The sequence below is a fragment of the Callospermophilus lateralis genome, unplaced genomic scaffold (assembly GCF_048772815.1).
Source record: "Callospermophilus lateralis isolate mCalLat2 unplaced genomic scaffold, mCalLat2.hap1 Scaffold_121, whole genome shotgun sequence".
NCBI lineage: Eukaryota > Metazoa > Chordata > Mammalia > Rodentia > Sciuridae > Callospermophilus > Callospermophilus lateralis.
In genome coordinates, this window is record NW_027512399.1 from 3,185,166 (window position 1) to 3,197,291 (window position 12,126).

Here is a 12,126-nt window from a genome sequence, read left to right on the forward strand (position 1 = left end):
GTTACCCAGACTATGGTTTAAAAAAAAAAAAAACTTCTATCTTCCTTTCATGTCTTTTTCTGCCCTGTGATCTATTCTTTCCATGGTTGTTGGTAATTCTTGAAATATGCTAGGTCTCTCACTTAAAACCTTCCAGGAGATTTCCAAATTCCTGACTCTGGGTCCACACAAATTGGCCTGCATTCTATTGCTACAACCTTATCTCCTACAATTCATCCTTCTGTTAGTTAACTCTGCTCCAGCTTCAATGGTCTCCTTGCCAATCTTATTAGTAACTCTGGTTTATAATCACTTCATTGCCTACATAATGTTACCTCTCCCACATGGCTTACTCCTTAATTTCCTTTGAAGAGGCCCTTTAATGCCCATGCTGTATATAAAAGAGCAAACCCTCCTCCCCAGTGCTTGGCACTCCTTATTTTCCACATTTATTTCCTACCCACAATACTTATCACCAGTATATACAAACACACATTCACACAAATTTATTATCTTTCTCCATTACAGTACCAATTCCTAAATCACACTGCTATATAATACCTAAAACAGTTCCTGACATACAGTAAGGCATCCTAAATAAATATTTGTTGGATGACAAAATAGTGAAGCAGAAAGCAAGAGACTAATGCAGAAAAATACATGAGCGGCAGGTACAATTTAACTAGTTCAAATGACTGCTACTTCATTCAATGCACATTTATCCAAAATCCTGAGACAGAAAACATCAATCTATAATTCCCTGAGGTGAACTCAAGTCTTATACATCTCTGATGTTATGTACATATGCATTTTAATGTGCTAAGGGTGATGAAGATACAGTATCACAGTTTTTAATAACAACAATGTTCAATCAAAGATATAATGATCTATTCAGAGTATAGAAAAATAACTGTACTGAACTTTTTGAGAGTCTTGAGGGATTTAAGGGTAACTCTTACTATATGTAATTTCTACCTTTAGATCTAATGCCAATGTAAAATCAACTCCGTGACAGCAGTAAAAACTAGTGCTCTAAAGTCATGTTCTGTCTTTGCCTTTTATGAGACAATGCAACATTAGGCAAGTTACTTTCACTAAAACCCTGTTTCCTCATTTATAAAACATATATAGGTTGTGAGGATTAAGTACCCTGATGCCATATGGTGATTACTATATGTTAACTGCTTATTGTTTTATCTAATAAGCTTTTTTAATATATCAGAAATTCTTAAATTATTTCATAAAAGTCATATAAACTGGGTTGTTTGCTCTAAAATTACTCAAGACATAACAATATAATCTTTTAAAGAAACAATTACAAGTGAGGTCTTCAACATAATAAAATGAGACACAGAATCAACAATTTTTATTACCTGATATTGCACTGTCATCTGTTAAAAGTTTATAATTCTACTCAGTGAAGTTTTCCCAGTCTTTCATAAATAAGTATACAGATTATAAATACATTGGAGGATGCCTGATGATCCTTCTTTCTTACTAATAGATTGCCCTATCTTTACTGCTGGCTATCTACTTCCCAGGCACACCCAAACAAAAATTTTAAAAGTTAGGAACCCATGGCAAGTCAAGATGGCTCCAGGCATGAAGGTTTGATTTTAAATAACATAGCCTAGGCTGGTGACACAACTTAGTAGCACATGCTCAGCATGTGCAAAGTCCTGCATTCAATGCCCTACACCACAAAAAATAAATAGAACACATTGTACACCCCACACACTGGCTCCACGCATCTTATCATTATTTTTATGTCTATAACTCAATGTAGAGCTTAGTAAAGCATCTGGGGAAAGTTACATTAAAAAGCCTCAAAATAAAATAGTTTATACCTTACTCTCCCTTTTAAAATTAAAGGCTAAAGATGAAATACAGAATACGAAGGACAATATTTCCCAAACTCTTTATCAAGAAATGTTAATAGGTATGTTCAAATAAAGTGTTCAGTGGTCAAATAAGTTTGGGAAATGATACATACTATATCTTTTGCTTGGAGATTTACAATGTCCATTAGCATATTAAAAGCTCTGAGAAGTCCTGTTTTAAAAAACAGACAAACAAAACTGTTTAATTTTTTAAATCCAGGCATTTACCAAATTGATTTACCAGTGACAGTACTGGGAGAACCCCTATTAACACCTGTTGGAATACTTTTGGGGGACCATCAAATAAAAGATCTTTCCAGAACTTCAAGGATGAGTGGTATCCCAGTCACAACACCAGCGATCCCAAATTCATTTGGAAATGCTACTTTTATCATCTTTCCCACTTAAAAATTACTACCTGATTTCATGAATATCTAACAACTGCATCACATAGCAAGATGAGTATCAATGGTAAATAAATTGGTGTGCCAGTTTTATTCATAATACGGAAATGCTTAATGAGTTGAAAAAACCTGATTATATGATCAGGTGCAATAAATCCATTAGGTTCTGATTTTGACAAAAACACTGTTGTATCAACATTTTTAGCATAAACATGGATAATTTAAGTGCTTCAGGAAAAAAAACACAATAAGCATAACATCAGAATTCCAAGCACTAATGCTGAGTTCCAAAAATTACACAGCAGAACTGGCAGAAGTAATTCAGGAAAGAAGTTAGGATCTAAACACAGTTCTCTGGCAGAATTCAGACATCAATCCATCAACAGCTTCCTTTGCCTTGTAGCTGCGAAGGATGAACCTAGGTCAATGACAACACATTTTCTCATAATAACAGAGCTTTAGAAAGTGGAAATAAAGTTTGGAAAGGAATAGAAAAACATGGTTATGTATCCACAATCTTTTTTTTTCTCAGTTCAAAATAATATTCCCCCCATCCTGCTTCTTGAAAACTCCTTCAAAATCATTCCCAGATCTACTCTTAAGACCTAACTATCTGCCACTTGCTTATTTCACTCACCTTCTCTCTTGTTTTTTTTTTTCCCCCTCAATCCTTGGTTGCCTATTTCTAATCATTTTTCACAATTTTATTTATGGTCTTTATTTATGGTCTACACCATCACTGGAAAGGAGGTAAGGAAAGAACTGGAAGTTTCACAAATAATTCAACATAAATTATAAATTTAATTGGGTTATTTGGAACAACTCTGCTTCATTTGCAGAATAAAACTAATCAGTGTTTCAAGACTTAACCTGTTTTTTCATTAAGATAATATGAACAAACAGGAATTAGAAAATCTCACCTGATGTTTCATATAATGATGCATATAGGGTGTTGTGATTTTAATAACTTTGAGGCAAAAAGGCCACAGCAAGTTCTTAGTGTTTTCATGGGATGTTCTAAAGTGAGTTTCCACATCAGAAAATGATGATGATCTATAATTGCAAACCTAGAAATAGAAAGAAAGTTTTGTTTGATTCAAAAATTTATAACTGATGTGCAATTACAAAGCAAATTATGGATCATTTGTTTAGAAGAACACTGTGTACTACTACTATTGCTGATGCCTATACACCCAAAATTTCCACTAACAGAAACACCAAAAAAAAAAACCAGAAATTATCTTTCAAAATTAAAGAATTCTTCTCAAAACATAACTAGGTTGTGTGCTTTTTAGCAGATCGTTCATCTATCACTGCCTTGACTGAAATTTTCAAATTTTGGCACCTCCTGTCCTATAAAGTGCTTTTTCTGCTACAAAAATAGCACTCTTCTTTAGACTGTAAATGGACCCCACACTATGGTGGTGGCAATCAATCTTTTATTTTTTTGTCTTCCTATTCCTTCAAATTCTGGAAAAATACTGGTCACAAAACATTAGCTATGGTTCTTTATAACTAACAGCATTTCAAATTTCCCTTGTATACACCTACATTCTTCCCTATATGGTAAGACATGTCCATCTGTATGTCTAGCTGGGCTCTTCTTTGACTACCACAGATGTAAGCAAGCAACAGTCTGTGGGCCAAATGCCGCTCACTGCCTACCCCTCATATAATGAATGTGTTATGCCTTCCACTAATAAATTATTTATAAGAGGGACTTTAATTTTGGTAACCAATTTACCTAAATGATTAAAGAATAAAACACTGATATATTTTATGACACATGAAAGTTTTATGGAATCAAATTTCAATGTCTATATATAAAATTTTATTGGAACATGCCCTTGTACTACTATGGCAGAGTTGCTTGTTTCCAACAATGACAGTAAACCATCAAAACCTGAAATATTTCCTGAAAAAAAATGTATTGACCTCTGGGTTAATGGGATTAAATCTTGTAGTTAAAACACAAACACACCACTTAAAAGAACACAATAAAAATGTGTATGTACCTGGCAGATATATGGCATTTCACCGGGTTTATGATTATCCTTCATATGTTGTAAAAGAACATGTTCTGTTTCAAATGATAATTCACAGATTTTACAAATGGCTAAAAGTGAGAGGGGGTAAAAGGTATTACATTTTAAGATATAAAAATTATTTTACAAATTTATATAAATAGTGGTAGTAACAGCAGCAGCAGCAGAAGTGATCAATCATATAGTTTGTTAACTGGTTGCCAAGCACATTCCTAAACACTTCACCTAAATTAACTCACTTGATTCCTATAACAGCATATGAGGAAGGCATTTCTATTATCCTCATTTTTCAAGAGTTCATGTTTCAATTCTTATAGCTATAACAAAAGGAGGATCTGGTATTTAAACTCAAGCTACTTAGCTTCAAAATCTGATTTTAACTACAACCGTAGTTACTTAAAGTTTAAATGAAGAACACTGATTTCGCATTTGATATATATGATTTGAGGCTTCTGAATCCCCAATATGTAATGCCCAGATTATGCCAAGGCAATTACTATAATGAATTACTTGCCAGAGGGACTTTAATTTTAGTAACAAATTTTATTTCAAAATTTCTAAAAGTTAAAACTTAATTTTTCCATTTTGCCCCCAAATTCCAGAGTCTATTTCTTATTTTTCTTACAGAGTTACTCAGGTTTTCTCAGAGTTTCTAGCTTTAAATTCAATAATATTCAACATTTAAATGAAATGGCAAATTACTAGAAAATTCATGGGGCGTATATGTACTTTCAATGTGACACTGCAGCTGAAATGGTGTGGGAAACTGACGGTAGCAGTGCTGGCAGGTGGTGTGGTTTTCCCAGCTTTCACTGCTCTGCTTCTCAGGTTCCAAATAATGTTTCATGTGGTTCATAAACCTATAAATGATTGTCAACAGGTGCAAAAATTTAGATTTAAAAACAAAATCTCACCAATAAGTCTCTGACACTTAATCTTAAAAATACCAAGTATTACTCAAAATCCAAAATGTCTTAAAAGTCCTCTAGAAAAGAGTATATTTTAAATATTGCCTTTTCAGTGAATTTTTTCAAATTTATTTCAAAATAATCAAAATATCACTCATTTTCTAACTCAATCATTACTTCAGATTATTTTTAAAAATTTAAGGTAAAAGAGCAGGCTTGTTTTTTATACCTTAAATATTATTTTTAGTTTAAAATAAAACACTGAAAGAAAGAAAACCCTAACACCAAAAGAAGCTAGAGTCATGAGAGAAATCTTTTAAGATTGTGAAGACATATAATAGATTCCAGCTGCTTAAAAGACAAATTACTGGTATTTTTACTTGTGTCTTGTTTTCTAAATGCATGTAATAGCAATTTTAATGCCTACAATTACAAGAACTTTTTTTTAAATGATACTGGCTTACTGTTAGCACATACTGTTTATTTTAACTTGCAGACTGTGCCCTTTATAAAAAACGTAAATTTTTCAGTTTTACATTCTGCTATTTCAGTTTCCCTAAAAGGCTCCTTATGAAAAGGAACTATGACCTTCAACAGCAAAGAGTGTAGCATAAATGAGAATACTTATTTAGAAGAGCTTACTGAAGCTTTTTGCTAAATTTGAAAATAAAAGTTATTCAATCAAAACAACACTTTTTGGACTGGTCAGCTATTTACAATTACTCATTTTGAAGCCCTTTAAGAAATAATCTTGCAACTATTAACATTGATGATAATGTCATTAATCTGGATAACTATCATCAAGAAGGTTATAACATATATCTCTTTTTTTACACCTCTACCACACTACTCTTTATAGCAAGTTATGATACACCTTAAAATATCTTTCTTCTTTGGTTTTAACACAAGCTCTACAACACCTACCAAAAAAAGTCCTAGTCTTGGTTAAGTATTTACATATGCAAAGCCAATATCTATTAGCTCAAAATCATAAACACTTAAGTATATTTATATAAAGAATTCTTTAATCAGCTAGTTATTTTTCTCAATTATTAAATAAGCCCAATCTGGAGTTCATATTTTTCAAATGAACAGATGGAAATGGGAAAAACTAAATGGGCAAATTTCTTGGAATCATGTTCACAGAATGAAATATACCTGTTTTCATTGATAAGTAAGGGGTAAAATACTAATATCGCAGTATGATAATAACAGAACAGAGTAGAAATCTTGAGCTGTACGTTTCTTACCATCCTTGAAAAATAATTTGCCTTCCCAGCTTTACTGGAAAAATTAAAAGCAATGTTATATAATACACTTAATTTTGGTTATGAGGTACTTTACTTTAAGGTTACATTTATCAGATAACCAATATATTTTAAATGCTTAATCACTGGATGTTATCAAATGGAGCATGCTGAAAATTTCTAAATATTCTGATAATATAGACCTATGTCTCCTGAAATAATTCCTGAAAAAAGGAATATCCCATTTTCATGTTTGATATGAAATGGAAAAGGCTAATCTTAAAAGCAAAAAAAAAAACTTGTTGCTCAAATAATTTCTAATATTATATGTGTCATATTTAATTTGAACAAGGAGCTTAAATCAGTGAATCACACTTCCATGCTTATCATTGCATCTATTTTTTTAAATATATATATTTTTAGTTGTAGTTGAACACAATACATTTTATTTATTTATTTATTTTTATGTGGTGCTGAGGACAGAACCCAGGGCCTCACAGGTGCTAGGCAAGCACTCTACCAAGAGCCACAACCCCAGCCCTCATTGCATCTATTAACATGATTTCTGACATATTTTACTATTAAAATGGTAAAAATATGTAAATAGGTGGTAGAGTTCTATTATAGTACTGTTTCAGTGTTATATGTCAAAGCACAACTTCCCCTTTGTTAAAGAATGGGGACCACTAGCTCTTGATGGCAGTTAACAGTGTCACAAAGGAGGTAAAACAATGATAAAATTCATATGATATAAGATATGGGAAGAAACTTGGAAAACGTTCTACCATAAAGCAACCATTAATGATTATTATAGGAGCATATCATAGAAGACAAGAACACAAATAAATGCTGGGCCCAGATGTGAAAGTACGTGCTTAAAAATGCTACAGGTGATAATTATAAAGAGTAAATGAAATATACACATATATATGTATGTTTGTACACACAAACACACACATATCTTGTCTAAGTACACTGATATCTGCAACTTACTTTGAAATTAATTTAAAAGTCAGATAGTCCAAAGGAAGAAAAATATGATAAAGCAAGTACAGTAAAATATTAAGAATAAAATAAAAGTTGTAAGTGTAGAAGTGCCCAATAAGACTTAAATTTTTGATGAGTATTTGAAAATTTTTATAATGAAATGGTAGAAAGTAACCTTATATACTATAAATGTAATGCCATATAATCAATGAAAAATACCATTCAATATATCTTGTTATTTTGTTCTTGTTACTCACTTACATAAGATATCTTTATAGTACGTCATGTAACGCAAAAATTCTAAAGTAAGTTTCTAAAATTTAAAACATTTGTGTACACCTCTTCAAAATTTCATTGTGAATGAAATCTCTAATTGTTAAAGGTGTCAAATTATAAAATCAAAGCAGACACATCTCCTAGAAATGGTATATCTTTAAAACACATTGCTTTTGGCTGGGCTTGATGGCACATGCCTATCATCCCAGGGGCATGGGAGGCTGAAGCAGAAGGATCTCGAGTTCAGAGCCAGGCTCAGCAAAAGCGAGGTGTTAAGCAACATAGTGAGACACTATCTCTAAATAAAATACAAAATAGGGCTGGGGATGTGGCTCAGTGGTTGAGTGTCCCTGAATTCAATCCCTAGTAACCCCATCCCCCAAATAGATCACTTTTCCCACTAGGTAAATGTTCTTAATATGAATTGAAAGCTTTGAGCATTAAGATTAGCATAAAGAAGTTCAAAACTGGACACTTTTGAAGTGCTTTCTCCTATTACTGAAGAAAAATAAAATGTAAACTACCTAAAGATTCACTGCTAAAACAAAATAAACTTATTTTTTTCTTTTAAAAAGTCTGCCTTTGTCTATAGTAGAAAGTATTAGAATTGTTTATCTAGAATAGCATAGTAAAATGTAACCTAAAGATACAACATTTATATTTGTAGGATATCAATTTTCAAATAGAAATAAAAATAAATATTTACATACCTAATATTATTTTTTAGAATTTTCAAGCAACTGAAGCATTTAAAGGTTGTGTGAGTTTTCTGTTCTTCCTGGGCATCTCCTTCATGTTTTCCATAATAAAAGTCATTAACTAACATGATCAATTTTCCTTTCTCTGAATCAATAGTCTTATTTATATTTGCTGTATTTGAAAATTCTGTTTTAGCCAATCCCAAAAAGGTATTTATCATTTCTGGACAACAATACTGAAAGAGAAAAAAATTAGAAGCCTTATTAAAAAAAAAAAAAGCAAAAATTATTCTGTGGTTACAAGTAAGGTCAGGCTATGTAAAACTCTGCTTGGTAATATATCTGGAAAAATAGTCACCAAAAATTTGTGGTGCACATACATATTCTAAAAAACTCAAATGACAAACACGTATTGTCTTAATAAACAAATTTTTTTTTCAAAAAGTAATGAAAACCCTTAAACAGGACTTGGCTATAGATGTAAAAACCATTGCTTTGCAATTTATCTGTTCAGGTGTAACTATTTAATAATAATTTATTGCTTGGTCCAAAATTATTCATTTCACATCTATTTCGAGAGTACAGAAAGAAACATTTCATATGCCTTGATGTATATTTTTAATTATCAAGTAACACACAAAAAAATTGTAAAACCTTAATGGAACTAGACTTTGACGCAACTAACCTGCTATTTCTTAGACTCAAGGTACTAGAAAAGGTATGGAATGCAAAGATATACAAGACTAATCTTCCTTCTTAAAAAAAAAAAAGAAAGAAAGAAAAGGAAAAAAATCCACTTTTTTACATTAGGTATAAAAGAAAAGTGTTTTTACATCTTAAAACCTAGAATGCTAAATATCTGAAGAGGAAACTTACCTCATCAGGAGTAAAATCACAATGTCACATAAAATGATTTTAATATGGAATTTGTTCATATGTGAGCTTTTCTTTTTCTTTTTCAACAAGATAGAACTAATTCTATCTTTTATTTATTTATTGCACATAGCATTCAGTTGTATGGTTTTTACTTAAAGGGCAAGCTCAGGAAGATGTGCATTATAATATTTGTTAAAATGCTAATTCCTGGGCCTCACTTCAGAACAACTAAGCTACAATGTCCAGAGATAGGGCCTAGAAGTTAATATATTATCTATTTTTTTTGATAGTTGTCGATGGACAGCATGCCTTTATTTTATGTTTATTTTTATGTGGTGCTTAGGATTGAACCAAGTGCCTCATATATGCTACGCAAGAGATCTGCCACTGAGCTAGAGCCCCAGCCGTAGAAGTTATATTTTTTAACAAGCGGTAATTCTTTTACAACTTAAGTGTTTTCTATATGTGTTATGTGTTAAACTGGCATCAACATAAAAAAATTTTAAACTCTTAATACACCTATTTCATTTCTAAGATAACAACATCCACTTCTACCACATGTGAAATGTTAGACAACTGGTGGAACACTCTGTATTACAAGGGACAGTGGGCCTTTCTGGTCCAAGACAGACTTATAACATTTCTTTCACGGTTGCATTTTACTTATTTTGTTTTACTTATCAATTTATAAATCTGAAAAGAAAAAACACACACACACAAAATCTAAAATAAATACAAAGAAAAAAAATACTAAGTAAAATGGGCCACAAATAAGTGGTATAACTAACCTATGTTAAGGAGTTGAGGTTTCACCCATATGCAAAATTAGGACAAATAGATTAGTTCTCTAATACAACATGAATCTCTGTAGTCTTCCATTCAGAATAAATTATAATTGAAATAGAAATACAACATAAAAAGGGAGGTAAGAAAGGTTTTGCTATTTATGTTCCTATATTCTTCTTGCAATATCACATAATATCTGAGAGCTCAAACTTAGGAAATTCAGACTATTTCTAAGGATTTTTACAAGACTAAGTTCCTTCTTTTTAAAAAAATGCTACTTTCTACTTTAAGGATAAATGAAGAAAAACATGGTAGGGAATAAAACAACTAGCATTATTAGAAAAATTACTAAAAATGTGTATCTTCTTACTACTACTAATATGTATCACTGGCACCATTTTGACAAACAAAACTCTTCACTTATTTGAAGGATTCCTTGGAGGAAGATCTCAAACAATGAGAAGTTATAATGCACAAAAATAAATAATAGAGAAAAGTCTTCCTAATAAGAAATGCAGATTATTTTGTGTCCTAAACACAAGATCTGGCTTTTAGTAGAAGTTATTCTGAGTCATATTCAGCACCTGATTATTTTCTGAAATCTACAAAATAGTTTATGAGAGAGTATGTTGCAAGGTTTATAGTCTCCAGAAATGTCTAATTTGAAATTAAAGTTGACCTAGAGTAATAAATTACAATATATATAACATATAATCAATTACTTGCTGTTCTTTTTTTTTCTTTTACAGAAAAGACAGGATCAGATTTTTAAAAATTAACATACAAATCTTGTTCACAGTAACTTTAAAAAATTGTTTTTAAATTGTAGTTGGAAACTATACCTTTATTTTATTTATTTTAATGTGGTGCTGAGGATCGAACCCAGCACTTCACACGTGATATATGAGTGCTCTACAGTGAGCCACAACCCCAGCCCTCACAGTAACTTATTTTTAAGCAATATTTAAGATCCGTATGAAAAACAGCTGAATAATAAACTGCTGACAACCAAACGTGGACAATGTCTATAGTGAATGAGGGAGAAGGGAAGGAGCAAAATAGCCTACAGGAGGGAAAAAAAGACAGGCAAGAAATAAACTTAAGAAATGAGCACTAACGACAGTGAACTATGGTCCAAAATCAACTGGTTATCTTTTGTTCAGCTCCCGAACCCTTTTAGTTCTCACCCTTTACTACAACCCTTCACACAGCCTTTATTTTCCTGGGCTGGCTAGTCTACAAATATTAAATGTCTTTAATGCTATTCTCATCTTTACATTTCCCAATACATAGGTCATCTTCCATAGCTTTGTTAGTGCCCTAAAAATTTAGGTAGAATTTTCAGAGCAAAGGATATGGAATGCAATTTTTAAATAGTAAAATAGGACTTCTCATACAAACATCCTACATAAGTCAACATTTCCCCACTTATAGGAATTCATCCAAAAGCCACCAACAACCAAATTCCACAAACCCGATTTTCACTGAAACAGATTCAGAGAAAATCCAGAGGCCACAATATACAAAAGCACTACCCAAAGCATCCAAGAAATAAAGCATGTAGTCAGAAGGAGATCAAAGACAAAAGAATCCAAAAGATCTTAGAAAGTGTCAGTAAAGGGAGCTGGGAATATAGCTCAGTGGTACTGCACTTGCCTAGCATATGCAAAGTCCTAAGTTTGATCCACAGCACCATAAAAGAAAACAAACAAACAAACAAAACACCACCACCAGCAACAACAACAGAAAAACAGAAATATGACAATTTAAATATATATCCTGAAAGAGGTGACATGATAGGCATATCCTGAAGTGCAAGGATAGATAGATAGATAGATAGATAGATAGATAGATAGATAGATAGATAGATAGATAGATGATAGATAGATAGATAGGCAGGCAGGCAAACGCAGATATAGAAGCTGGTCAAGAGCATGGCAGAAGAAGTAACCCAGACCTACTTTGGAAAAGGAAAGCTGAAAAGGCAGTGCTATAGAAAGAAGCAGACACACACACTGCATTTGCAGGAAGTCTTCTGCC

The 12,126-nt window shown here is 32.0% G+C and overlaps 1 pseudogene; it reads right to left on the reverse strand.

Moving 5' to 3' along the window:
- Nucleotides 1–12,126, reverse strand: part of LOC143388626 (zinc finger protein 280D-like) — a 93,058-nt pseudogene that overhangs the window by 46,660 nt on the left and 34,272 nt on the right.